Raw genomic sequence first — 27,598 nt, 5'->3', positions numbered from 1 at the left:
ATCAAAGAAGAAATCAAAAAGTACACAGAAACAAAAGTGAAACCACAACGACCCACAAAGCAAAACCAGTTATAAGACAGAAGTCTACAGCAATACAGACCTACCTCAAGAAGCAAGAAAAAGCTCAAATATTAACAACCTAACACCTAAAGGAGCTAGAAAAATAACAAACAAAACCCCAAACCAGCAAAAGGGAATAATAAAGATTAGAGCAGAAATAAATGATATAGCAAACCCCTCAAAAACCTCAAAGAACAGATCAATGAAACCATGAGCCATAAACCTCTAGCCAGACTCATCAAAGAGAGAGAGAGAAAGGACTCAAACAAAATCACCAATGAAAGAGAAATAAGAACCAACACCACAGATATACGAACAACTCTAAAAGAATATTCTATTTTTAAAAAAAAAAAAGATTTTATTTATTTATTTGACAGAGAGAGATATAGTGAGAGAGGAAATACAAGCAGGGGGAGTGAGGGAGGGAGAAGCAGGCTTCCTGCTGAGCAGGGGGCCCAATGCAGGGCTCGATCCCAGGATGCTGGGATCATGACCCGAGCCAAAGGCAGACGCTCAATCAACTGAGCCACCTAAGTGCCCCGAATATTCTATTTTTTATATGTTATATTAGTCACCATACAGTATGGGAAACTATATACCAACAAATTAAACAACCTAGAAAAAATGGCTAAATTCCTAGAAACATATAACCTACCATAACTGAAGCAGGAAGAAATAAAAAATTTGAACAGGTTGATTACCAGCCAAGAAACTGAATCAGTAATCAAAAAACTCCCAACAAACAAAAGTCCAGGGCCAGACGGCTTCACAGATGAATTCTACCAAACATTTAATGAACAGTAATACTTACTCTACTCAAACTATTCCAAAAAATACAAGAAGGAAAATTTCCAAATTCATTTTACAAGGCCAAAATGACCCTGATACCAAAACCAGATAAAGACACCACCAACAAAGAGAACTAGAGGCCAATATCTCTGGTGAACATAAATACAAAAATCCTCAACAAAATACTAGCAAACTGGATCCAACAATACATTAAAAAAAAAAAAACCACTCACCATGATCGAGTGGGATTTATTCCCAGGACGCAAGAGTGGTTCAATATTCACAAATCAATCAGTGTGATACATCACATCAATAAGAGAAAGGATAAAAACCATACGATCATTTCATTAGATGCAGAAAAAGCATTTGACTAAGTACAACATCCATTCATGAAAAAAGCTCAACAGGGACACTTGGGTGGCTCAGTTGGTTAAGCGGCTGCCTTCGGCTCAGGTCATGATCCCAGCGTCCTGGGATCCAGTCCCACATCGGGCTCCTTGCTTGGCAGGGAGCCTGCTTTGCCCTCTGCCTCTGCTTGCAACTCTGCCTGTGCTCTCTCTCTCTCTCTCTCTCTCTCTTTCTCTCTCTCTAATAAATAAATAAAATCTTTAAAAAAAAAAAAGAAAAAAGAAAAAAGCTCAACAAAATAGGTTTGGGGGAACACAACTCAGCATAATAAGGGCCATGTATGCAAAACCTACAGCAAACATCAAACTCAATGGGAAAAATAGAAAGCTTTCCCCTAAAGGTCAGGAGCAAGACAAGCATGTCCACTTTCACCACATTTAGTCAATGTCATTCTGGAAGTCCTAGCCACAGCAATCAAAAAATTAGAAAGAAATAAAAGGCATCCAAGTTGGTAAGTAAAAAGTAAAACTGCCACTATTTGCAGATCACTATGACTACATCAAAACGAAAAGCTTCTGCACAGTGAAGGAAACAATCAACAAAACTAAAAGGCAACCTATGGAATGGGAGAAAGTATTTGCAAATGCCATATTGAATACAGGGTTAGTATCCAAAATATATAAACATCTTATACAACTCCACACCCCAAACAATAAATAAACCAATTAAAAATGGGCAGAAGATGTGAACAGACACTCCACCAAAGAAGACATACAAATGGCTATCAGACACATGAAAAGATGCTCAACATCACTTATCATCAGGATATGCAAACCAAAACTATAATGAGCTATCATCTCACACAGAGAAACAACAAGCATTGGCAAGAAAGTGGAGAAAAAGGGACCCTCTTGCACTGATGGTGGAAAAGCAATTTGATGCAAATTGATGCGAAGAACAGTATGGAGGCCTCAGAAAGTTAAAAACAGAACTACCCTACAATCCATTAATCACACACACAGAAAAATGCAAAATCACTAATTCAAAGGGATACATGCACCCCTATGTTCATTGCAGCATTGTTTACAACAGCCAAATCATAGAAGCAGCCCAAGTGGTCAGTGATAGATGAATGGATAAGGAAGACACACATACACAATGGAATATCACTCAGCCATAAAAAGAATGAAATCTTGCCATTTGCAATGACATGGATGGAGCTAGAGTATAATGCTAAGCAAAATAAGTCCATCAGAGAAAGACAAAGACCATATTTCACTCATATGTGGAATTTAAGAAACCAAACAAATGAGCAAAGGAAAGAAGAGAAGCAAACCAAGAAATAGACCCTTTACTATAAAGAACAAACTGATGGGTACCAGAAAGGAGGTGGGGGGGGGGGGGTAATGGGTGACATAGGAGATGGGGATTAAGGAGGGCACTTGTATGATGAGCGCCGGGTGGTGTATGGAAGTGTTGATTCTCTTGTACACCTGAAACTAACATAACACTGTATGTTAATATACTGGAATTAAACATTTAAAAATGTATTCATGTGGTCAAATTTAATGACAAAGAAGGCTAGGAAATGTAATCTTTATTCTGAACATCTTTGTTCCCAGCTAAAAAGCTGGGGACTGTTAACTTATAAAAGGAAAAAAATGAACATTTATGGAAAACTCTTTATCGCGATGTCACAATTACAAAGCTTAACCATACTGAGATTACCAGCTGGTGAAACTGGGGTCACCAGCTCAGCACACAGGCAGTCAGGATACAAGATCCAAGTTTTAGGGTAATCATTCTATATGAGGCCCTATAAGATGCCTTAAGCCTTTTTTACACCTGCTACAAAATAGGAGACTCTCAATACTTTTTTTTTTTTAAGGAACATATGGTGAAGATTTATTGAAGAAAAATGTGAAACAAGGTAGCTTTTAATTACTTATGGAAACATAGCATACATGCATAAAATGGCACAAATCCCAAGCATACAGCTGAAAACAAATTTAAATAAACTTCCTTGTAACTGACACCCAGATGAAGAAAACATAACATGACCAGCATCCGGCTGTCCCACCTTGTTCCTTGATCAAGTCTCAATACTTTTTGGAGGGGGGTCTGCCTCCGCGGGTTTCAGGTTTTACCCTAAAATAATTGATCTGTTTGTCTTCCCTAGAAGTCAACAGTGAATTCCAATTACTTTTGCAGCTAACTTTCTTCAGGTCATCTCTGTGCAGCTCAATTGAATTCTGAATTCCTGTCACATTTTTCCTCTTTAGAGGGGTCAAAACCTAATCAGTTAAATTTTTCGTATCTGTCGGTTGTAACGCCAAAGCCATTCTATAACCATATGTGAAAGTGCTTTAGGTCTGCGTTCTAGTCTTCCAGCTTTCTGAGATCCCTTTTGATTTACCCAAAGGAAATAACCAGCTCCCTTCTGAAATGCTTCTGACGTCCCCCAAAGGCAGTCACTCGTCTTAGATCTTGAGAGAATGACCTCCTTCATCCTCCTCAGACCACCTCCATCCATCTCATAATTGTTCCACTTGGTTTTCCTTAACCCGCTGCTCTCCTCACTTCTGCTTATCTCAACAACATTGGATCAAAACCATGGACACGGGCCCATCCATTTCTCACTAGAGCAGAGTAGACACCAAGCTACTGTTTCACTAACTTTATTAAAGCTTTGTGACAAACAGAGGGAGGGGAATTTCTACCCAAATCTAGAAAACCCGAGAACTTGTTCTTAGACATTTTTTTTCCCTAGAACCCACAGCTGACAGCCATTCCCAGGAGTTTCATACTGACCCCCTTCCTCTGTAGCCACTCAGTGTGCTATCCTGCTGCTGAGGAGGAAAGCCCCTTCCTACTCAGATCGTAGATCTCCATCTTGTACTCTTTCCCAGATCCCTAGGCCCACAACTCACTTCCCTTAAAGGAAGGAAAAAAGGAGAAATGTCCATTAACAGCATAATAATCCTTCAGAGACAAAGCCCTGCTCCAAAGAAGGCAGCATTTTACATTTTTATGCATAATAGGGCCTGGGCCTTGCCAATGAACAACCAAGCCATGGATTAAAGTGATATTTTTCCCCATACACAAATGCTCAGACATCCCGATGATAAATTCCATCTTCACCCTGGAAGTTATAAGCACAAACTGTAGGTAGCTTTTTAAAATAGCAGTTTGGTCCAGCTTCATATAGTCTAAAGCACAATTAAGCAGGGCGATATTAACTTACCACTTAAATTCTACCTTCCAAATAAGAAATGAAATGACTAACACTTTTTAAAAATCCCTAATGCTAAGATAAATATAAAACAGACATTTCACGAAATAAGGTCAAAAGGTAATTGCACTAGTAACCAGGGATGAGTTATCATATCGAAGATTAAATTTGTTTCTGGACTTCTTAAAGGATGAGGTCAAAAGACCAACGTGAGCTTCTGGCTGGTTGATGTTATCTAACACGCCATATCCCTTACCATGATGTGCTGAAGGGTCCTTCGAGATCCTCTTGAATTGGTTCACAGACAAAGGGGGACTGGAACCCACACCTGGAGTTGGAAGCTACTGAACTCAGAGGCTGCAGGACAAGTGTAGCCATGGATGATGTGGAACAAACAGCTGTGGCTACGTTTCAATACAAGAACCCGTGGTGGGCCAGATTTGCCACAGGAGCTAGTCTGTGGACCCTCGTGTAAAGGACTGTACTAGGGAGGAGACCACAGTGAGTATGTGGATGAGAAATCTCCTCTGGGCAGGGACACCAGCCCGATTAAATGGGTGAGGTATTTATTCTGCCATCTTTTTCTCAAAGACAGCCAATTAAATCATACAAGCTTCAGGTGATGTGAAACTTCGGCTACTTCCCTGTATATACACAGTGGACGGGTAGCTATATGGCATAGCAATGTCAAAAAATCAGGGGGAAATTCTGGACAAGTGTATATACAACACTTCCACTTCCTCTTAGCAACACGTGTGAAACATTTAAGTAATAAGAATCCAGTTTCCCTTTCTATACTCAGCTCGTGAAAGGTTTAAGCCAGACCTATACAGCCTTGGCATTTCCACTGTGTCTTCTCTGACACTGTTCTTGAAAGTATTCTAAAATTGCTGTAAGGATTAGCCATATCCATTTTTCACTTCCATATCCATTTCACTTCTAATTAAAGTTAGGATGGCGTGGGGAGCACCTGGGTGGCTCAGATGGTTAAGCGTCTGCCTTTGGCTCAGGTCGTGATCCCAGGGTCCTAGGATTGAGTCCTGCATTGGGCTCTCTGTTCAACAGGTCCCCTTGTTCACTGCTTCTCCCTCTCCCTCTACTGCTCCCTCTGCTTATGCTCTTTCACTCTCTCTCTCTCAAATAAATAAAATCTTTAAAAAATTAAAATTTAAAAAAATTAAAATTAAAAATTAAGATGGCGTAACATCCTGGGGAACTGAATCCAGAGGAAACACAAGAGAACACTGAAGAGTCCTTCTGAATGAATTCTACCAGGTTGATATCACTGAATACAACTGACTCCCTCCTACACAGCCAAACAGGTATTTTTCTGTCTGGGCTGCCTTCGTTTACCTGCATTGGTCTCTCAGAAGGACCAGTCTTAGTAAGACAGGAGAGACTGGTTAACTTAGAGTTAGAGCAAGGACACAGTTTCCTGCCTTTTACATCGGCATGCGTTTTCCTCTTCTTGCCATTCCTTGGGAGATTTTAAGATGAGGAAATACAGTTGAAGAGTTAGAAGTTTTAAAATCAAGCTATGAGAGTCTGTATCACAAGGCAGGGTGTCTCTGGCTCTCACCAAATAACTGAAGGGTAAAAGAGAAGACCTTAAGGTTCGAACTCACGTGTCACATCACAAAACAAAGAAGACCAATGCCGGTCAAGGAACTCATGCTCGTAAAGGAATTCATTGACTATTTCAGCAGGGGATAAAATCGGTAGTTTTTAAGGGCTAGGAAGAGGGTTTCATGGTGGCTTATGCTAATTAAGGATCAAATTCAAAGGTAGCCCTTAGGATAGGACAGAGTAAGTCTTTTGGTGTCTGTCAGTACAATTAGGTTAAACAGGACCCCTTGTTCACTGGTCAATAAGGAGATTTAAGTCAGGTCAAGGAAGGGTCTAGTATTCTAGGTCATTCAGAGTTCACGTTCTTTGTCTGGAAATGTGGGTAGGACCACTTGTAGTGAAACACAACATGTACTTTTGATGTCTTCTAGGCAAAACCCTCACATGTCCCACCCGACCAGGGGAACTATATATCTATCCCAACGTCCATGAAATTGCCTCGATTTATGCCTATGGTGCTGGTACCATTAATAGCAACCCCTTTCATTCTTAGAAGTGCCTCGATTTGGGTGAGCTCGCCTTACATTAAACTATTCCCCAAACCAGAGAGCCTTGAAAAAAACTCTCTAAAACAAAGAGGCAAACTGGGAATCGTAATTGTTGATTTGTTGATAACTAGCCCAAATATATGAAAGAGTTCCTTGGATATTTGAGAAAGGGAATGGCCTTTTTGGTTGACTGAAGTACACCTTTTAAAAACTTACAGCGTGTAGATGTATCCATTGGAAAGATTCCATAAAGAATTTGCATTTATTGATGTAAAAGAAATGGTGTCAGAACTTTTTGTTCAAAAATATAAACCTCCCATCATGCCATCTTATAAGAGGTCAAGAAGATGCAAGAAAAATCTTCCTATCAGCAGAAAAAAAATGTTTTTCTTTTTCTGAATTCTCCAAAGATAGAACATTTTCCAGAAAAAGGATCCTCCATAAGTGGTAGCTCTGTCTCTACCAAGTCATATCAGATACTGGCACCTACTGGTGAAAATGTGGCAAAGCAACTATTACACCGGGACCACTGCGTCCCAGAGCGAAAAGAAACAAAGATCTGGAAGTTACAAATGTGAAATCGGGGATATCCCTGGCAGGAGAGCAATTACCAAAGTTGACAAAGATTAATCAGGTTCAGGGTAGAGCAAATAACACACAGGGAGAAATTTAAAATAGCGTAGAGATGGCCATTAATAACACGCATGATGGAGTTACAAAGCCTCAGTATCCAATGTACCAGTGATACCAGCTCACTTCCCAAAAAGTTTCCTATGCTTCCACAAAACCCAGCAGAAAGGAAAAGAACTAAATGTGCTTTGATCATAGTTTGCGATCCATATGATCATTCATTTAATAAATGTTTCTTAAGTGCTATGTGTTAATCACTGTCCTAGGTGCCAGGGCTATATCTGTGAGCTAAATGGCAGAGCCCCAGGGCTTGTGAAATATACATCCTACTCGAGGAGGGGGCAGGGTGGACAGCCAGGAAACAAGTAATATTTCAATGTAATACTTCAGACAAAAGAGAGAAAATAAAGTAGAAAAGAAGTCAGGGGTACTATGTTATTTTATATGGAGCAGTCATGATAAAGTTTAAAGTATGTCATAAAACTTTAATACACTCGGACTCAGAGACATGACTTCCTACCTTTTTTTTTTTCCTGTTACACCTAGCCTCTATGCCCAAGGTGGGGCTTCAGCTCAGGTCTGTGAGATCAAGACTCACTCATTCTACCGACTGAGCCAGCCAGGCACCCCCATCACCAAAGACATCCAGATGGCCAACAGACACGTGAAAAGATGCTCAACATCACTCAGCATCAGGGAGATGCAAAGCAAAACCATAATGAGGTGTCACCTCACACCTGTCAGAATGGCTGAAATTAAAAATACAGGAAACAACAGGTGTTGGCAAGGATGTGGAGAGAAAGGAAATCTCTTGCACTGTTGGTGGGAAAGCAAACTGGTGCGACCACTGTGAAAAACAGTATGAAGTCTCCTCAAAAAGTTAAAAATAGAACTACCCTACAATCCAGTAATCACACTGCCGGGTATTTACCCAAAGAGTTCAAAAACACTAATTGGAAAGGATATCTGCACCCATAAGTTTATTGCAGCATTATTTACAACAGCCAAATTATGGAAGCAACTCAGCTGTCCAATGACAGATGAATAAAAGATGTTGTATATATATATACAGTGGAATGTTATTCAGCCATTAAAAAGAATGAAATCTTGCCCTTTGAAGCAACACAGACGGACCTAGAGAGTGTAATACTAAGTGAAATAAGTCCGAGAAAGACAAATACCGTATGATTTCACTCATATGTGGAATTTAAGAAACAAAACAAACGAACAAAGGGAGAAAGAAGAGACAAACGAAGAAGTGGACTCTCAACTATGGAGAAGAAACTGTCGGTTACCAGAGGGGCGGTGGGGGGGGGTGAAAAAGGGGATCTAGAGTGCACTTATCTCGATGAGCACTGACTCATGTACCCGAGTGCTCAATCAGTCTATGACACACCTGAAACTAACAGAACACTGCATGAGAACTATACCAGAATTATAAAATTATAAATAAAATTAAAATTTTAAATAAAAATTTAATAACATTTCCTTTCTCCATTGTACTTCCCTGATGCTATCTCCAAGCCTTAATCCAGACATTTTTTATAAGCGGGGTTTGAAGAAAGAAACCTCTGTCTGTAGTGCGCGGACGGGATGGATCCAGGAGAGGCATCAGCATGGAGGCTCAGTGAACAGACTGCAGAGGCGCTGAGACAGAAACTGTATGCCTCCTGAGCCACGTGAGGGGCAAGGGACCATCCCAAAAAACCAGTGACCCACAGAATGATAGCCAGGGCTCCTCGAGCACACTGGGAAAGGAGACGGACTCTCCACATGCTAAAAAACCACTTCCCGACTTATTAAAGGGAGAGGTAATGTTGGGCTTCCTTCCATAGGTCTCTGAGGACTGAAGAACTTAGATACATTCAAATTACATCACAGAAGAGTTGCCTTTGTTTCCGGGGCTAATCAGTGCATTGCCAGAAGGTACTTGCTGTAAGAGCAAATGTATACAAAACGGAAACGCATTCAAGAGTCCCAGGTAAGGCACAGCAACAAGGAAATGTGTATTTAAATGCTCTGTAAAGTATACCCACACTTTCCCTCGGGTAATATTTACTTAGGTCATTACTTCCAATTCTCCCCTATAAAATGGATCATCAACTGTTTTACGTTTTTGGTATTTTTGTTTTATGTATTTTTGTTTTATGGTCCTTTGAAAAATTTCCCCCAATACTTGGCTTGCATAATGGCAGAAACTGTGAGACTTTGTAACACAGAAACTCTCTAGCCAACATCATTTTAAGAGAGAGGCAGTGACAATCACCAAATGCCCTTGATGTTCATGCCCCTGTGATAATTCCATGTTGAACCCTCCACAGGAAGTAGGCCCAAAGAGAAAGAAGAGAAAGTTCTTGCCAACATTTCTGCACACCCAATACTTCTGGACAATTTTGGAAATTTGATTTCTGATGTTTGAGATCGCAGGTGATGAGGTGGTGGGGAGGGGGAAAGGTTTGGTTAATGTGTTTTACAGGGGATGGTTCAGCTATGAAGTTCAAAGAGCCAAAGAAGGATCGTTGTTCCCCCAAAGACTAAGAAATGAATAGCAACAGGAAACAAGCAACAGTCACAAAATAATAAAACAAATCCCAAACTGGTAGCATTTCAACGCTAGAGTGACTCACTCTTTTTTCCTTCTAACTCCTCACTCTATGAGTAAAGGAGACAAAGTCACCCTGAGCATCTAGACTTCTGGGGTATCCATCTTTTGTTCATCATCACTGTTTTGCATTTACAAACATGTTTATTTAATTCAGTGAGGTGCAAAGCGGAGGCAGCTTTCTAATCGATGTAAAAGCTAATTACACTGTGCTTTTTTATAAGGTAGGACAGAGGGCTGAGGAAACACTGTGGTATAGAAATAATACAGCTAACACTTACGTAGCATTTCCCACGTGCTACGTGGGGGAGGTCAAGCAACACACCCGTGTTATAACCAGTCAATGACAACAACAGCATCCCGGCCTCTGGGCTTTACTTGGTGCAGATTCACATCCTGGCTTTGCCTTTACTTCTAGACCAGATTTGAGCTAAATGACAGGGATGTTTCTGAAGTCCTGTAGTTTGTGGCTTTAGAAGAGCATCCTACTTAACTTCCCCCAACTTCGTTCTCCCACCACGAGGATGTTCGAGGATTGTGGGTAGCACAACGAGAGGGAACAGAAGAAGTTCCTAGATCAGCCATGTCTCCCATTTGCTCAGACTTTCTAACTCGGGAAACTCTGAGGCTCACAGGCTCATCTAATGGACACCACCCAGGCATCCAGAAGGGCAGGGGGTGTAAAAGGTAACAGCACGTGGGGCATAGTCGCTTGAGCTCCTGACTCTTGGTCTCAGCTCAGGTCATGATCTGACGGTCGTGAGATGGAGCCACCTCTGAGTGCCGAGGCTGCTTAAAGACTGTCTCTCCCTCAGCCCCTACCCCAACTGCCCCCTGCCCCTGTGCTCGTGCACTCCAGTGCTCGCTCTCTTTCTCTAAAATCTTTTTTTTTTTTTAAAGAGTTACCAGCACAGACGTGGAAGCCAGAATGTACCTGTGTAAATCCTGGCTCCTCCACTTAATAGCTTGTGACATTTGATTCCTTAACTTCTCCATGCCTCAGTTTCCCCATCTCCCATAATAATGGTACCAACTTCCCACGTCCATAGTGAGGATTAATCGAGGCCATCGGCCAAGCCCAAGAACCAAAGGGCACACCGCTTCAGTATCTCATTCACAGAAAGCATAAGCAGGCATTTGGGACAAAAGACCAGGGAGAACAAAGACCACCCTTCTCCATGACTGGAAAGAGACAATAAACAAATCCTGTGCCCCTTTGTAACAAAAGGATCACATACCCCTTTTAAAAATGAGGGTGAAGTCACAAGTCAGAAATGGCAGCTCAGGAAACTCTAGGGAAATGCAAGGACTCTCACAGCCCAAACTCTGCAGCTGTGTGTTGGACATCTAAGGCATCACATGCCATCAACTGAGGACTGACTGTATCCGTAGGACACTGGCGTGGGGCTGAGGATACACAGCATTCCAAGTCAGTCTGTTTGTATCCTCTAGGAGCTAACATCTTAGCTGTGAGTAGGTATCTCAAAGGCACAAAACACTCTAGATGCAAAAAGTAGAGATGTGTTAGAAGTTCAGCGGAGGAAGCAGTGGGCAAAGGCTGAGCAAACCGGGAAACTTCTGGATTTATGGCCCAGTTTTACCTTGGTCTAGGTCAGCCTTTAGATGGTAGATCAAAGTATAGAGAGGTCCAGGGACGTCCTCCAGTCAGGTCAAAAGGTACAGCCAAAAGCAGAAATGTATATGATACCATCAGTGATTAACAATTCTACCAGTTAGCTGAGAGAGAAGATTCTAGTGGGAGTAGTGGGGAGACCCAGGAGAGCATGAACATGATTTTTTTTTAAAGATTTTATTTATTTATTTGACAGAGAGAGATCACAAGTAGATAGAGAGGCAGGCAGAGAGAGAGAGAGGGAAGCAGGCTCCCTGCTGAGCAGAGAGCCCGATGCGGGACTCGATCCCAGGACCCCGAGATCATGACCTGAGCCGAAGGCAGCGGCTTAACCCACTGAGCCACCCAGGCGCCCCGAACATGATTTTCTATACGCCCTTGCTTGTGGCTTTTTACTCATTACACACAAAGTGAAAATGGGTCAAACTCCTTGTTCACAGTGTCCAATATAATTAAACTGTTGGTTCACCTGGAATTATTCACATGTTCCTCTGCCAGAAGCCAGGGGAGGAAAGGGCAGGGAGTAAGTGCCTTCAGTCAACAACGGAAGAACCAAACTGCTTTCTTGGAGCTGAAATGGCCACAGCAAGTCTGGTAGAGAGCCATTAAAGGCTCCAAGTTTCCTCTCCTTGAGATGACAAGTCTTGAGAGTGTCAGCACCATGCGTGTCCCTTTGCACAGAGGATCAGGGTATTGAGTTCTTTTCTCTCTGCCTCTGCGGCAGACACTGGAGACGAGCTCATTCACACCCACTCCAAACCCGCTCTAGCAGGTCTTCTCCTACTGTGGAGGCCAGAGAGTCAAAAAGCACATTTTCCAGACTCCCTTGCGTGGTTTATTTTTTTTTTTAAGATTTTATTTATTTGACAGACAGAGATCACAAGTAGGCAGAGAGGCAGGCAGAGAGAGAGGAAGGGAAGCAGGCTCTCCGCTGAGCAGAGAGCCCGATACGGGGATCGATCTCAGAACGCTGGGATCATGACCTGAGCCGAAGGCAGAGGCTTTAACCCACTGAGCCACCCAGGTGCCCCCCTTGCGTGGTTTAGATTCCAGCATTCAGACGTGCTACAGGAAGACCGAAATGAGGACGTAAACTTCATGAGAGGTATCGGGGATTCTTAAAAGCAACGGGTAGGAAGTACTCGGCTCCTCTGAAGAACAGTGCTGAAGGTTTTTTCTGTTCTGTAGCAGCCTGGGTGCTGAGTGCTGAGTACTACAAGGCAGTAGGTGGGAAGATGCTGCTAGAAACATTCTATAGTAGAGCTGGCAGCTCTCCTGGCCAAGAATCATCCAAACCAGGTCTCTGGCCTTCGCATGGATTCTGTCAGTTACTGGTATTAGTTACTCACTGCCATGATAATGCTACCTAAGGAAGCCCAAAATTTCAGTGACATACAAAAATAAACATTTATTTGGCCCATGAATCTGCGGGGTTCAGATGCGCTAGGCTGGACCGGGCTGGTTCGTGTCTGTGGCCAGCTGTGATTCAGCTCGCCCACAGGTCTAGAGGCGAGCTGGCTGGGAGCCAGTCCAGGATAGCTTTAAATGGGACAACTGGAATGACTCGGCCCTGCATCACAGGTCTCTCATCTGCCAGCAGGCTAGCCTTGAAGGGTCCTCTCGCAGATGACAGACAAGCAAGAACAAAAGCATAAACGTGCAAATGCTTTGGAAGCCTCTATACACAGATATACCAACATTTCATTAGTCAAAGCAAGTCACGTGGTCAACCTCAGCCTCAAGGGACACAGAAATATTCTCCCTTAGTGAGAAAAATTATAAAGTCACATTTCCAAAAGGCATGGGTAGAGGTGGGGGAAAGTGGGGTCAGAAACACCGTATCACCAAATACTTTTGAATAAACTCTTCTGCTTAAACTAGGTGGAGAGAATTTGGTTGTTTTCACTTAGGAAATGACAGATACAGCCACCCTGCTTAATAATCAGGAGTTAAAATGCACACATGGGACAAAACTGCATCAGAAACAAAGTTGGATAAATGACCTCTTTTCCAGGGTGCCTGGGTGGCTCAGTGGCTTAAGCCTCTGCCTTCAGCTCAGGTCATGATCTCAGGGTCCTGGGATGGAGCCCCGCATTGGCCTCCGCCCTGCTCAGCAGGGGGCCTACTTCCCCCTCTCTCTCTGCCTGCCTTCCTGCCTACTTGTGATCTCTGTCTGTCAAATAGATAAATAAAATCTTTTTTAAAAATGACCTGTTTTCCAAGCAAATACAGGGATTGATTGCACTCAGAATTCTGTGACTGACTTAACCATCTTTGGTCTGCTCCTGCCCTTCCTTTTCTTACTTCTCTTGCATTATCTCTGTCCTGACCATTTTCTTTAGGGTTTAAAGGAGAGTAAATATATGGTAAAATACACCTTAAAAATTTCTGGAAAAATATCTAACAGTTAACTGAAGATGCCTCTGAAGAGGGACACAAGGGTATATGGTTAAAAAGCAGTCTTAATTTTCACTGCGTGCTCTTTGATGGTTGATTTTTTTTTACCAAATTACTGAATTATTCTTTTAGCTAAGCATTAAACCAAAAATTTGACCCCAAAATGGAAAGATGGACAAATAGGGAAACAAAAAGCACATGTAACCATTCATTGTACTCTTTTTGTGCTTAGAAATTACAAGGCTAACCATAGTTAGGTAGAGCAATTCATGCCATTGGCCATAAATAAGATTGGGATTATTTTATTAAAAATTCATTACCATGAGCCCATGCTGATATAAATAAATTAGTGAATAAATAAGTAAATGGGAGAGAGGAGACAATTTTCCTGTGCAGAAGAATTCTAAATAATTTATGTAGATATTCTAACCTCAAGGAGATGGAGCATAACTCCCCCTATCTTAAGTTCTTAAGTGGGGGTTGCCCATAGTAACTTCTTCCTGAAGAAGACAGTATGGAAAAGAGTAACTTGACAGTGGAGAAACCTGACAAACTCTGTGTCAGCCTGGTGATCAAGGTCAACATCAACAACAGTAAGTCATGTTAAGATAGGATAGGATGTGGTAAGAAAGAGACTTCACCTCTGTGGTCCTCCTCCCAAAAACCCATACCTCCGGTCTAACCAAATCCTAACTGAGAGACATGCTAGAAACACTGGTCCAATATATTTCAAAACCGTCAAGATCACCATAAATAAGGAGGACTCTGAGAAACCGTCAGAGTCAAGACAAGGCTTAGGAGACACGCCAACAAAATATAAAGTGGAGTCCTAGATGGGGTTCTGGAACAGAATAAGGACATTAGGTAAAAATTCAGGAATCTGAATAAAGTATGGACTTCAGTTAATGATAATGCACTAGTACCGGTTCATTAACCATAACAAACATACCATACTGAGGTAAGATAATAACGGAGGGATTTCGGTGTAGGTGAAGGAGAACTCTCCAGGCTATACTCACAATTTTTCCGTAAATCGAAACTGTTCCAAAAAAGTTTGTTAAAAATGATTACTTACAAAAAAGAGTTAAAAGAAATCAATGAATCAATCAATCAGTAGGTATTGTGGGGGATACAAATGATATTATGTAAGTACGTCATCAGGCTGTACAAACAGAAATTTCAAATGGCAGCCAGGTGTTTGTGTAGCTCAGAGAACCAACATTAAAAGGTCTATAGCTCAGTAATGAGCCCATCTGAAAGGGGCTGTGGGATGCATAAAGAACGATCCTTGATCTGCATAATAATTGTATAATACAAGCTTCACTACACACTTGGGCAGTCTTTTAATTTATGAAGCAGTCAGGGAGAATGCCTCTTTTTCCTTATGTTTTCACACTGGGCTATTTCTGAGAAGAATGTTTTCACTGGAGAGTTAAGGGGGATGGCTGTGCTCTGCTCACTGTAACTCCCACGGTTATAAAGACTTCAAGTGAGAATACTCGAGGAGCCACAGCCTACCCTACGTTGTCATGTGGGAGTCACTAGGGACTTATTCAAAAGTAGGGGAAATAAAGAAAGGGGACTGATAAATCCAAGGGGAAGTCCACCTCCTCTTAGAAGAAGGCAGGACTTCCAAACGGAAGTATGGAGACTCATGTGCAGGACACCTAAAGGGCAAGTTCATCTCAAAGGTCTCTGACATGAGCATGGGACTTGGGACCTTGTAGGTCTCCCCCAACACCCATGAAGGGCTAGAGTAAAGGGCTTCTCTTGTGGACTATGGTTTAGATAATATTGGGTGTTCACTTAAAATGATTTCCTTCCTGTCATTTTCTTTGGTTACCTTGGAGCCAGGTTCTCAACCTGTGGTCCATGGACCCCCAAGAGCATATGGATAGAATTTAGAGGGTCCATGAACTTGGATGGGAAAAAAGATTACATTTTTAGGTTCACTGATCTCTCTAAGTGAAAATGTCTACTTCTTTCACGCATGAATGTAGGCAACCAAGCACAATACCTTTAGCACCTACGACTCTGTCACCAGTAGAAAACACAGATGTTTCTCACGTCACACTGCGGTGATTGCAGACACTGTGAAGTAGCCTTTATGCTCATCACCACTTTAAAATTTTGGTGCTCATTAAAGTCACCATGAAAGCTTGTCGTTTAATAAGCATATCACAAATTTGTTTTGTATATTCTGATAATTATATTGATAGAGAATTCATTTCTTTTGTAATCCAGTGTGTTAGAGTCTATGTATTAAAGCCACTATTTTCTTTATCTTTTTAAATTCACATGTGATGTATTATTTGCCCCAGGGGTACAGGTCTGTGAAACATCAGTCTTACACAAGTCACAGCATTCACCATAGCACACACATACCCTCCCCAGTGTCCATTACCCAGCCACACTAATCCCCCCCCACCCCCTTCCCCTCCAGTAACCCTCAGTTTGTTTCCTGAGATTGAGTCTCTTATGATTTGTCTCCCTCCCGATCCCATCATGTTTCATTTTTTCCCTCTCTGCCCCCCACGGCCTCCCCACCCCGCCTCTCAAATTCCTCATATCAGAGAGATCATACGATAATTGTCTTTCTCTGACTGACTTATTTTCCTCAGCATTATAGCCTCGAGTTCCAGTCACATCATTGCAAATGAAGCCACTATTTTGATAAGGAGGCCTTATCCTTTTGATTAGGAGGGCTTAGATTTCATCAAAGGGTCAATGGCACAAAAACGTTTTAAAGGTTATAAACCCTAGCCTAGGATTTAAAATCTGCTACCACGTCACAGTAAGAAGGTTGAAACTATAAAGAGAATTGTCCTGCTAAGAGTCTCCCCACTCCCTACCATAACACTACCTCCCAATAATAGTATTGGGATAATACTAGTACTATAATAATACTATATATACATAATAATATATTACATATATTATAGTATGTATCATATATATGTATCATATTATATATATTATGTATAATATTACATATAGTATATATTATTATATATATAATAATACTAGTATTGGGATAATAATAGTACTTCACAATACTACCTCCCTGTACCTACACACACACACAGAAACAAGGGCGATCGCAGCCCGTGCGTGCTGTGCTGAGACCAGCAATAAAATGCAATTGGATTGTGCAGGGCAAAGAGCACCGGGGAGCCTCAGGACACACAGGAACCAAGGGCAAGTGGACACAGGAGCAGAGAGGGCACAACAGACGGTTCTTTTCTAAATATACTGGAGGATGTGACCCTTAATGGCCATAAAGAAAGCTGAATCTTGTGCACTGCCATCCTAATTGATTACAGTACGCTTGAGAACACAAAGGAAAAAAATGCCCCATGTGCTGAAGAACATGGACTCAGAACTGTGAGTTCGGACCAAGAGCCAGAGCAGGCACGCACGGGGCCAGGGTTGGTCGGTATGGCATCCTCGCCGGTGGTGGTTTCCCTTTATAAAAATCGTTATGTAATATTTGATACATAAGAATCAATGTCACATTTAAATAAATTATAAAGAATAATAATGAGTCTTGATGACCCCATCGCCCCATTCGAGACCTAGAATGTTACTAATGCTGGTGTATCTACCGTATGTTCCCACCTTATCCCATTCCTGCCTGCCCATGACAGGAAAATGTTAGCCTAAATTTCGGGTTTATAGTTTCTCGTATATATGTAATTCCTTACAAAGTACTGTTTAGTATTATTTATTTTTGAGCTTTGTAAAAGTCATGCCCAACTGCATGAAACCTCTGGTGACTTAGTTCTTTGTCCAATTGTTTTTAATATGCATCTGGGTTCTCGCATATAACAGTGGTTATTTCATTTTTATTCTATTGTGAAATCATACCAGATTTTAAAATTTGCCTATTTTCCCATCAATGAAAAATTAGGATATTCCAGTTTTTTTTTTTAATAAGCCACATTGCTCAAAACATTCCTAAGGAAAGTTCCTGGTTCTCCTGCATTAGAATTTCTCGAGGGTTTATACCTACAAATAAAATTCCTGGGCCATAGGGTATGTGGACATTCAACTTCACAAGACTGTGTCAAGTTTCCTTTGCCAAAATGGCTTCACCAAATCCGTACTCCCACCAACAAGGTATATCAATCCCTATTGATCCATGCCCATGCCAAAACTTGATACCATCAGATTTCATAACATATTATCATCTTTGTATAAAGATGCGAAAGACATCTTTGTGAAAGACAGTGTACTGCTCCATCACATGTGGGGCAATACAGTGTCAGCAAGTGCCAAAGTTTTATCAGTATGCTTAACTGAAGGTAATACAATGTCTTAACCTGAATTCTCCCTGGAATTCAGAGCCTGACACAAGGATTTGGATGCAAGTACCTCATTTTGGGAAGTGATTCCAGGGAACAGAAGTGGGTAATCAAGGAAAGGAAATAGGAAAGAGAAAACAAATATAGGAGTATATATTTTGAGTTGGCCACAACTGTAGGCAGCTTGGACTTAATCCGGCTTAGACCCTCTAAGAATCTCTTAAATGCAAACAATACTAAAATGAAGTTCAGAAACATCTAGATGGAAGAAAGGAACATTTATCCTTGGCTCCCATCCCACATTAGTCAAATATCGACTCTTAGGCCTTTAAGTCCCTCACATTCTGTAATCTACACACTTGGGTGCCGGGGGGCGGGGGGGGGCGGTTCCAAATGACCTATGTGTTGAAACACTGAAGAAGTCCTGGGGTGAAAAGTGAAATATTCACTGTGAGGCTAAGACTAGACACTCTCTGATGACTCCTGTATGAAACTGGTTCCTGGACCAATGGCTTGACCAAAAGGCAGGCTGAAAAGACATACAACAAGGCACAACATGTACCCAATCCACACACCAGTAAGCAGCAGAGATGGAAACCAAAACACGTGTATCTACCACAGTTGGCACTTAGTGTGTAAACACAGCCCACTGCCTATCTAGGTGCCATTCTTACCTCTGCTAAGACAACACGAATATGTTCAGGAAGCAGGCAGGCCTGTCTGGAATGGACCCTGCGCAATGGCTCCATGGTGCTATCATGGCCTGGATTCCTTCTTCTTACCTAACAACTTCAATGGTGATGTACATCCAAGTAGACCACTCCATAGTCCAAGAGGTCTCTAGCCAACATGCCGGGCTAGAAGCTGGAGGCAACAGAGTATACAGAAGGGCCTAGAAAGTCCTGCACAACACAACAGTTCTAGCTCACTTGCAGAACTCATAGGATCCCAGCTCGGTGCAAGAGATGCTGGCTAACAGAGACTGTTCACTGCCTGCATCACCACCAGGAATAAAACTAGGTTCCATCACTAAGGGAGAAGGCGGGAAAGGATGAGTGGCAATGAGAAGTCTCTGCCTAAGGAACCATTTGCTCTGGGGTAAGTGTTTAACCTCTACCTCCGTCCTCCTATTTATAAAATGGAAATAAAATACTAACTCCAAAGTCGTTATGATGACTAAATGAGATCATGTAAGTGAAACTGCACAGTGTCCGGGATGCCAAAAATGATTAATAAATGCTAGCTGCTGTTAATTGGCTTGGGTGAATCATCATCATCAGGCCTGGCGTTGAGCAGTATAACTTTGGAGAACTGATTTTATCAGTGTCTCCGCATCTATCAGACTCGAAGGTGCTGGACGCTGACTCACAGCTGCAACACTCATAAGCGTTTAAAGCCAGAGTGGTGGCTTAGTAATTTACAATGAGAAATGTAACTTTCAGGCAGACCAGACAGCTTGACCAGGTTATTCTCTCCCTGAAGGCAATGAACATGGGGAATCAAGAGACTGACTGCTGAGCATAAAATCAGGAGAAACCAAATTTGTTACACACTTCAAATGTTTAAGGGCATGGGGTTCTGACGGCCTACTGCACTCATCTCTACAACTGAACCCACGTCATCTGGTGGGTTAGACAATCAGGCTGGAACCATAACGGGTAACCTCCTCCCCTATACCGTGCTGGGAGATCCAGCATCAACTGCTGGCCAAACTCACGAGGAATGTGAAAAATGTGTGAAATCCTTGAAGGTAAATGCAAAACACTTAAGCCATCAGCAAATACCTTCTGAAAAGAGGCCCTATGTGCCTGGCATAGCTTTGGAAACATTAGAAGTAGGCGAAATATTTTAGCAAGACCCATATTAACAGCCCCAGAGTAAATGGGGCAGCAAGTTGAATCCATTTTTAAGTTTGAAATGGAAATATTTCAGTTGTTTCATATAGAGACATAATAGAGCACATTAATAAAAATTAAAAACATAAAATTGAAACAGTAAATAGAAAAATGTAATGTGCATATATACATACATATGTGTAAAAGCTCAATTGTGAATTAATGTACAAAGAAAACTTTTTATTAAAAGATTTTATTAATTTATTAGAGAGAGAGTGAGAGAGAGCATGAGAGGGGAGAAGGTCAGAGGGAGAAACAGACTCCCCATCGAGCTGGGAGCCTGACGTGGGACTTGATCCCGGGAGTCCAGGATCATGGCCTGAGATGAAGGCAGTCGCTTAACCACCTGAGCTATCCAGGCGCCCCAAAGATAATTTTTTATCCTATAAGCTAACCATAAACCTTCTGTTGACATAGCTCTTCTCGAAACAAGATACAGTATGAAGAAGAAAAACAATGTGGTATTAAGCTCTGGCATCAAAGCTGTGTCTGAGTCTCGGCCTCACCTCTTCTAAGTAATGCCATCTGAACAAGTTATTTAACGTTCTGGACTTCCTTTTTTCCTCTAAGATAGATTACCAAAAGGACTGATTTTCCTCACCACTCCTTCCACCTATGCCTTTTGCCATATAACTCCGTAGGGCCTTCTCACTCTAACTTTGGACACGACCATGTGGCCTGCTTTGGCCAACAGAAAAGTAGAAGCGACGATATGCCTGTGATGAGCTTGGGCTTCAAGAAGCCTGTGTATTTCCATTTTTTTTCTCACTTGTGCCTCTGCTACTGCCTTGAGAACATGACGAGAAGGATGAGAAACAGGTGAAAGAGCGCCCAGGCACACCAGGTTCTCCCATCAAGGTTACCCTACATCAGCCAATATCGAGGGAACCTCAAGACAAGTGAGCAATCGCAGGCAAGATCAGCAAAGCACTTTAGCCAAAGCCCAGCTGACTCCAGACACATGAGCAATGAATGCTTATGCATATTGTCATATACTATTGTGATTTTGTGGTTGGTTGCTATACAGACCTGATACACGTTACAAGAGTTAAATGAGATACTATGCATAATGAGTAACACACCATAGTGAACAACAACAGAAATAAACATCTTCCTTGACTCATGGTGGGGTTACATCCTAATAAAACCACCAGAAGTTGAAAATATCATAAATTGAAAAGACATTTCAAACTCCTCACTAACCAAACAACTATACAGGCCTAGCCTACACTGAACATGCTCAGAACACTTACATTAACCTCCAGTTGGGCAAAATCATTTCACACAAGGCCTACTTTATAATAAAGCATTGACTGGCTCAGGTAATTTATTGAGTCGTGTCCTGAAAGTTAACATCAAAATGGTTCTAAGTGTATGGGTCGTTTACCCTGGTGATGGTATGGCTGGCAGGGAGTCGCGGCTCACTGCCCCTGCCCAGCATCAACACAAAGAATCATACTGTATACCACCAGCCCGAGAAAAGATCAAAATTCAAAACTTGAGGTACAGTTTCTACTGAACGTATATGGCCTTTGCACCATCATCAAGTTCAAAAAAATCCTAAGTTGAACGATTGTTAAGCTGGAGACTGTAGAGCTATTTTTACTTTTGACAGATTTCTACTTTCTAAAATACAATGGCATTCTTAATATTACACCCAGATCAATAGTTTCAGGTTTTGGATGTTTCTAAGCTATTTACTCTCATATTCACAATTTCTTGTTTTACTCCCACAAGTGAATGCTAACATCCACAGAATGTGAATTTTACTGACTTAACTCCCAAAGGGAAGGAAAAAGATTTTCTCATCTCTATTTTGGAGGGAGGATATTGTGTGAGGAAGCTCACTGTTGGTCTCAAGTAGGAAAAAAATGCAATTAAATTAGGATTTTCTATTAATGTGTGCTGAGAAATTTCCAATGCCCCTCAAGATTGTTCCATCCATAGAATAGTTAATCCTTGAAAAAAATCACAAGGAACCAGCCTCGTAAAATCATCCTTGAGCTGGTCCAAGGGCAAGCTTTAATTTAGCTCCGGGACTGGAGTCTAAATACAGAGAGACAAATGAGCTGATGTATAGTCTCCATATTCATTCACCTCCATTTATGTAGGAGGTTAAGAGAGACTTCCATGTAGCATTTTCTCCCATTTCCTCATCCTTTGTCCTGTGAGCAGAAAAAAACCATTAAGCTTGGCAAAAGCAAATGTACAACACTATCAGCAATTAGGATAGCCAATACCACAGGTAAACTTCACATCCAATGACGTATGTAATGAACCAGGCTCACCCAATCCCATAAAGTCTCAAAATATCAGGGATGAGTGGCTCCCAAAGTATCGTTCCTAGGCCAGCAGCATCAGCATCACCTGGGGACTTGTTAAAAATGGAAATTCTTGGGCTCGACCCCAGACCTAGGGAATCAGAAATTCCGAGGCCAGCACTGGGCAATTTGCTTTTCACAAGTGCTCCAGGTGATTTGAATGCCTGGTAGAATTCCAGAACCACTCATTAGAACTGCAGACTCTCAGCCCCCATCTGGACTAAACTGGAATCCAAATTATCAAAAGGTCTTCAGGTGATGTGTATGCACACGGGAGCTCGAGAAGTGCTCTACTTGTCCGGTGTACTGAATTGCATCCCCTCCCCAAATTCATAGGCTGAAGTCCTAACCCCTAAATACAGAGTGGGACTGTATTTGGAGACAGGACATTTAAAGAGTGATTAAGGCAAAATTAGGTCAAATGAGTGGGCCCTAATGTAATATGACTTGTGTCCTTTTAAGAGGAAATTAGGACACGGATATACACATAGGAAAAACCACATGAAAACAGCGGGAAGGCAGCCACGTAAGAGTCAAGGAGAGAGACCTCAGAAGATCGCCAACCCTGCCTACACCTTGATCTTGGACTTCTAGCCTCCAGAACAGTGGGGAAAAAATGGTATTGCAGTCACCGAGTCTGGGGTACTTTGTTATGGCAGCCCTAGGAAACTAATAGTTCCCAAACTCAGGTGCATATTGGAATCATCTGGGGAGTTTTAAAAATCCTGACACCTGCATCCCGATCCCCGAGTTTCCAATTTAAGTAGCATGAGGAATCAGCCCTGAAATCTGGATTTTTTAAGAAGCTTCCCAGGTGATTTTTTTTTTTTTTTAAGGACAACAAAGTTTAAGAACCACTGATGGTCGGCCTCATTCTTTTGACTGGAGAGAAATCTAAGACACAGTGTCCTTCAGCTGTTAAATTTCAATCTCTTGATACTTGCTTAGTTGATGTCCCATCATTATGTCTCCAAACCTAGTCCTTCTGTAAATCTTTCAGGACTCCTACTGTAAAAGAGAGTCAAGAGTGAAAGATGGTAGTAACATATGCTCTCTTCATTTCATGCATCAACTTAAAATGTTTTGTGCTAGGATTGTCCTTAACAGATTTTGTAGTAAATCTTCCGCAGTACACATATAGGGAAGCCTCCCCCCTACCTCGCCCCACCAAAGAAATCTGTTAACTTAAATTGTCAGTACCCAGTACCTCTCCTTATGTTCTTCTTGTCCCTCCTGTGAAGTCGCCCTCCAGGTTCCTCACCTTCAAATTTAAGACTCTAAGGTGCCAAACCACTAATTAGTCTTTTCATGCTAAACCCTTTCCACTTGCCCCTGTGAAGTTGTGAGGCTCCAAAACGCCACAGCCTACTCACTAGAAAACTATTTACTGTTTATGCTGTTTCAGGAGCTGAAGGATCTGACCCATACTTGATGGAAACCATAGGAGTCGTGTGTGAGTGTGTGTGTGTTACTACCTGGAGTCTCTAAAAGTTAACATACGCCACAGTCATGATTTAGCACCCTTAAAACACATCTTGGGGGAAAACCCCTGTTCTGAATGTGCTTTTGCTCTATTAATATTTTTTACTTGAACCAATCATTAATACTGTCACTGGTTAAAATAGAACCATTTTCATAGGCTAGCAAGCTTGCAAGTTAGTTCCCCAAGCCATCTCCAACCTCCCTCTCCCCAGTCTCCTTTCCAGAACAGAAGCTGAAAAGCCTGATACTCACTTTCTCAGCCTCTTTTGCCACTAAACACTGCTATGTAGCCCAGCTCTGGCCAATGAAATAAAAGAGTCTGTTGAGGAAAGGTATTTCTTCTCTGTTAAAAGCTGCATGAGGGAAATTATTCTACCCCTTTCCACTGCCTGTGTCCCACCTTTGAACACGGACTAAGGATGTAATGTCTGGAGCTGTCAGAGCCGTCATGAAACCATGAGCGCAAGTCACTGACCCAAAACCCTGACACCATTGGGCCACCAACTCCAGTGATCACCTGTCAGGTTTCTCTACTTGTTAAAACCACTTTTTGTTGGCTTTCCAGTTACTTCCAGAGCGGGGGAAAAAACCACAATATATGTTTTCCATGTATGCCAGACTCATTTACTTAGGACATATTGTGGTCTGAGGACCCACACCTTGAGATATACTGAGTTAAGAGGAATTTCTTCTACAAATGAAGAAAAAGCAAGCCCAGGGGGTGTTCAAAGAATGGTAAACCCAGTCTACACTGCCAAAGTCATTTATTCATTCATTCTTTTAACAGAACCCCACTTTAGTAGGATCCCAGGATATAAAGATGAATAAAATCTTACCCTGCTTTCCAAAAAATCTTCCTGTCTAGAACGAGACTGATATGTAGAGCAAGAATTACAGGATGGTAAGGGCTGAGACAGAGATATGTAGAGGAGAGGAGTTATGTTATCAGGGAGGTGAAAAACCTCTCAATTTGGGGGGGTTCCCCATAAAGAGTTTTGGAAGAGAGGATCATGGAAGTTTCCATCCCACACTAAAAAGTTACTCCTGTGACCTGATGAAACATGTAAAGTTTTACTTTTCTTCCAAGGTTGGGGGTCGGGGTTCTTTTCTAGAATCACAGACTGCAGGCCAAATGACATTTCAGGAAAGAGTAATTTATGATAGTCCATTCGATCAACTGCCAGAAAAGCTTCCCCACCCATCCTTCTCCCAACAAAGCTGGAAAAAGACAAGGTTTGGTGGGGGGTGGGGGGAAAAGGTAAGTACTTTCCTCCCATATCAGCAGGGATGTTTGTGTCGAACAGAATTCTGTGCTGTGAATTAAGACCACCTGTTGTTAACATTGCAGCAACCCAAACATTGATAATAAGGCACTCAGCTGTCAACAGGAGCCACAAACACACGCAGTCCAGGAGATACCTCTCGGCTGCTACTTTTAAGCAAAGACAACAGCAATAATTAGTACCTATTTAATAATCACAGAAACACCTGCACTTAATGATAGAGAAAAGGAGATGCAACCTCCCTGCACTGGTTTTTCTAAAGGCGGTTGGCGGCAGCAAACCACCCCCCCCCCCACACACACACAAATACTGGGAGAGAAAAACTAACATGTAGCTTTGCATTGTTAAATCCTCATAAGAAACCGAATAGGTCCTCATTGATTTTCTTGCAAGGGAAATAATGGGTTTTGAAACATCTGTGAAAAAAGGACCAGCAGGAGTCTCCTAAAATGTTCCTGGAATACAATACATTAAAAATAAAATATTCAAGAGTCCTCACTGAATTGTCTCAACATTATCGCGACATTCACATTAACAGGGCCTCCGGAACATTTCGATTCCGTCGGTGGTGACGAGACTGAGATGCAGTAACCGCAGTTACCTTATAGCTCTGGCACGTCCTGGGCTGGGGAGGGTTGTTCCAAGATCCCAACTCGGGCTCCACAGTGAGACATCTGCCACCTCGCCGAGAATGAGGAAACCACCTTGGCAAAGGATTCCAGCTCAGCCCTCTAGCTTTCCTGCCACCCCCCACCCGCGCCCCAACCTCTAAGAATCATCCAGGAAGAAAGTGGGGGGGAGGAGGGAAACACGGGAAACAAATCAAACATTCCTAGCCCTCTAAATGCCGCATCCGGACCTTTGAAGGAACCCGGGAAATTAAGAATATGGCCCCAGAGTTTGGCTTGTTTGGCGGTCTCAGCATGGATTTGAGATGCTCCGTTGCGTTTTAAAAATCTAACTTTCTGTCTCCAGTGGAGAGAACCAGAGGGAAGAAGCAAAGGCAGACAGAGACACAAGCTGGGAGATCCCCCCCCCCCCCCCCCGCAACACACACACACAAACCGCCGGAGTCACCCAAGCCCGAGGCATCAAAAGACGAGAAACTTACCTGGTCCTCCCCTAGACGGAAAGGCGGCTGGTCGCTGAAGCTGGAGATGAAATGCGGACCCCAGGCCGGAGGCGATGTCCCGCTCCGCACCCCGGGGAGCGGAGTGACTCACGCTCCCGGCGCCCGCCTCTCAGCCGCGCGCCCCTCTCCCTGCCCGCCCCTCCAGGTACCGGGTCGGAGCGCCGGGAGGCGGTCTCCTGCCGCCCCAACCGCGGGGCCCTCCGCCCGACGCCCCCAGGCGGCGGCGCCAGAGCCCTCCAGCCACAGCCGCTCCGCGCACAGCCCGCCCCTCAAGACAACCACCAGCTGCCGCAGGACGCATGCCTCCTGGGTGGGTCTCCCCTCTCCTCCGCCGCGCGCCACCCCAGGACCTACTGCCCCTAAGCTCCTCACCTGAGTTCAACACGCCTTCCACCTGCCATCTGGACAAGGCACCCTCAAGGCCCCGCTGGCACCGCCTGAGGGTTCCAGGACGCAAGATCACCTAAGCACAACCTTCTACCCACCCCCCCTACCCCCATACCCTCGGTCTCCCCCATGCGGTGGCGCCAGAACCCACCCAGCCTAGAGACAAGGTACCTCTGACTCCTGGAGATCCCAGGGGAATCTTTTTCCGTAAGACTTCCTCTTCCCCGACTCTTACCCTGCAGGGACTTGTACACCCAGGGTTGCTCATGTGACACACTTTCTACCTGCCCGCTGGATTTGGCAATGCCCAGACCCTCCCACAGTTGGCGTCTATGTCCAGGGTCCCCCTACTGCCCATCAGAGCTAATGCCCAAATTATTCCCACCTGCTTGGAGTCCCCTACCTCGCCTAGGTGGCTATAAGCCTCTCCCCCTCTCAGATCCTCAAATGTTCTGGAAGAAGGCAGTGTGGATGATGGGCCCCTGGTGCCGGGGGGCACCCTCCCATTCTCACTTAGGTTGGGAATAGTAGTCAAAACCCTACGCAAGCTTTATTTGGGACAGTAAAGGTGGAATGGAGTGCCAGCATTTATAGAAGTAACATCTGCAAATATGGACTGGGAATCTGCCTTGGGACCTGACAGTTTTCTGGAAGAGGTCACCTTGTTCTGCTGGGAGAGGAGGGTGACGATTCCATGGTCTCCAACATATCCAAACCAGGACGAAAATCTTATGGAACAAGAATCCTGTTCATTTCAGCAAGAGCGAAGGATTACAGAATTCAGAGAGAAAGGAACAAAAATGGGGAGAGAGCAGAGCATTTTCCTAGCCTAAGAACAGCATTTCAGCAGCCACGCTTCTTACAAATCTGGTCAAGAATGGAAGGTTAGTGCCTATTTAGGAAAGTGGGCGATCTCCCCCAACATACACTCCTTCTCGCCTTCCCATTGCTTTCTTACCACCATTATAAACCTAGATCTTCCTCACAAT

At 42.9% G+C, this 27,598-nt stretch overlaps 1 protein-coding gene across 1 annotated transcript in view; it reads right to left on the bottom strand.

Annotated features, from left to right (window-relative positions):
• The window catches only part of SYTL5 (synaptotagmin like 5), a 239,461-nt gene extending 213,142 nt beyond the window's left edge, over positions 1-26,319 (bottom strand). Inside the window, exon 1 of the mRNA XM_045996454.1 lies at positions 26,202-26,319. The gene's annotated coding sequence lies outside the window, so the exon portion shown is untranslated. The remainder of the gene's footprint in view (positions 1-26,201) is intronic.
• Positions 26,320-27,598: the final 1,279 nt, after the last annotated feature.

This window comes from Meles meles, chromosome X, assembly GCF_922984935.1.
Source record: "Meles meles chromosome X, mMelMel3.1 paternal haplotype, whole genome shotgun sequence".
Lineage (NCBI taxonomy): Eukaryota > Metazoa > Chordata > Mammalia > Carnivora > Mustelidae > Meles > Meles meles.
Note: the sequence above shows the minus strand (reverse complement) of the source record. Positions and strands in the feature narration are given on the sequence as shown.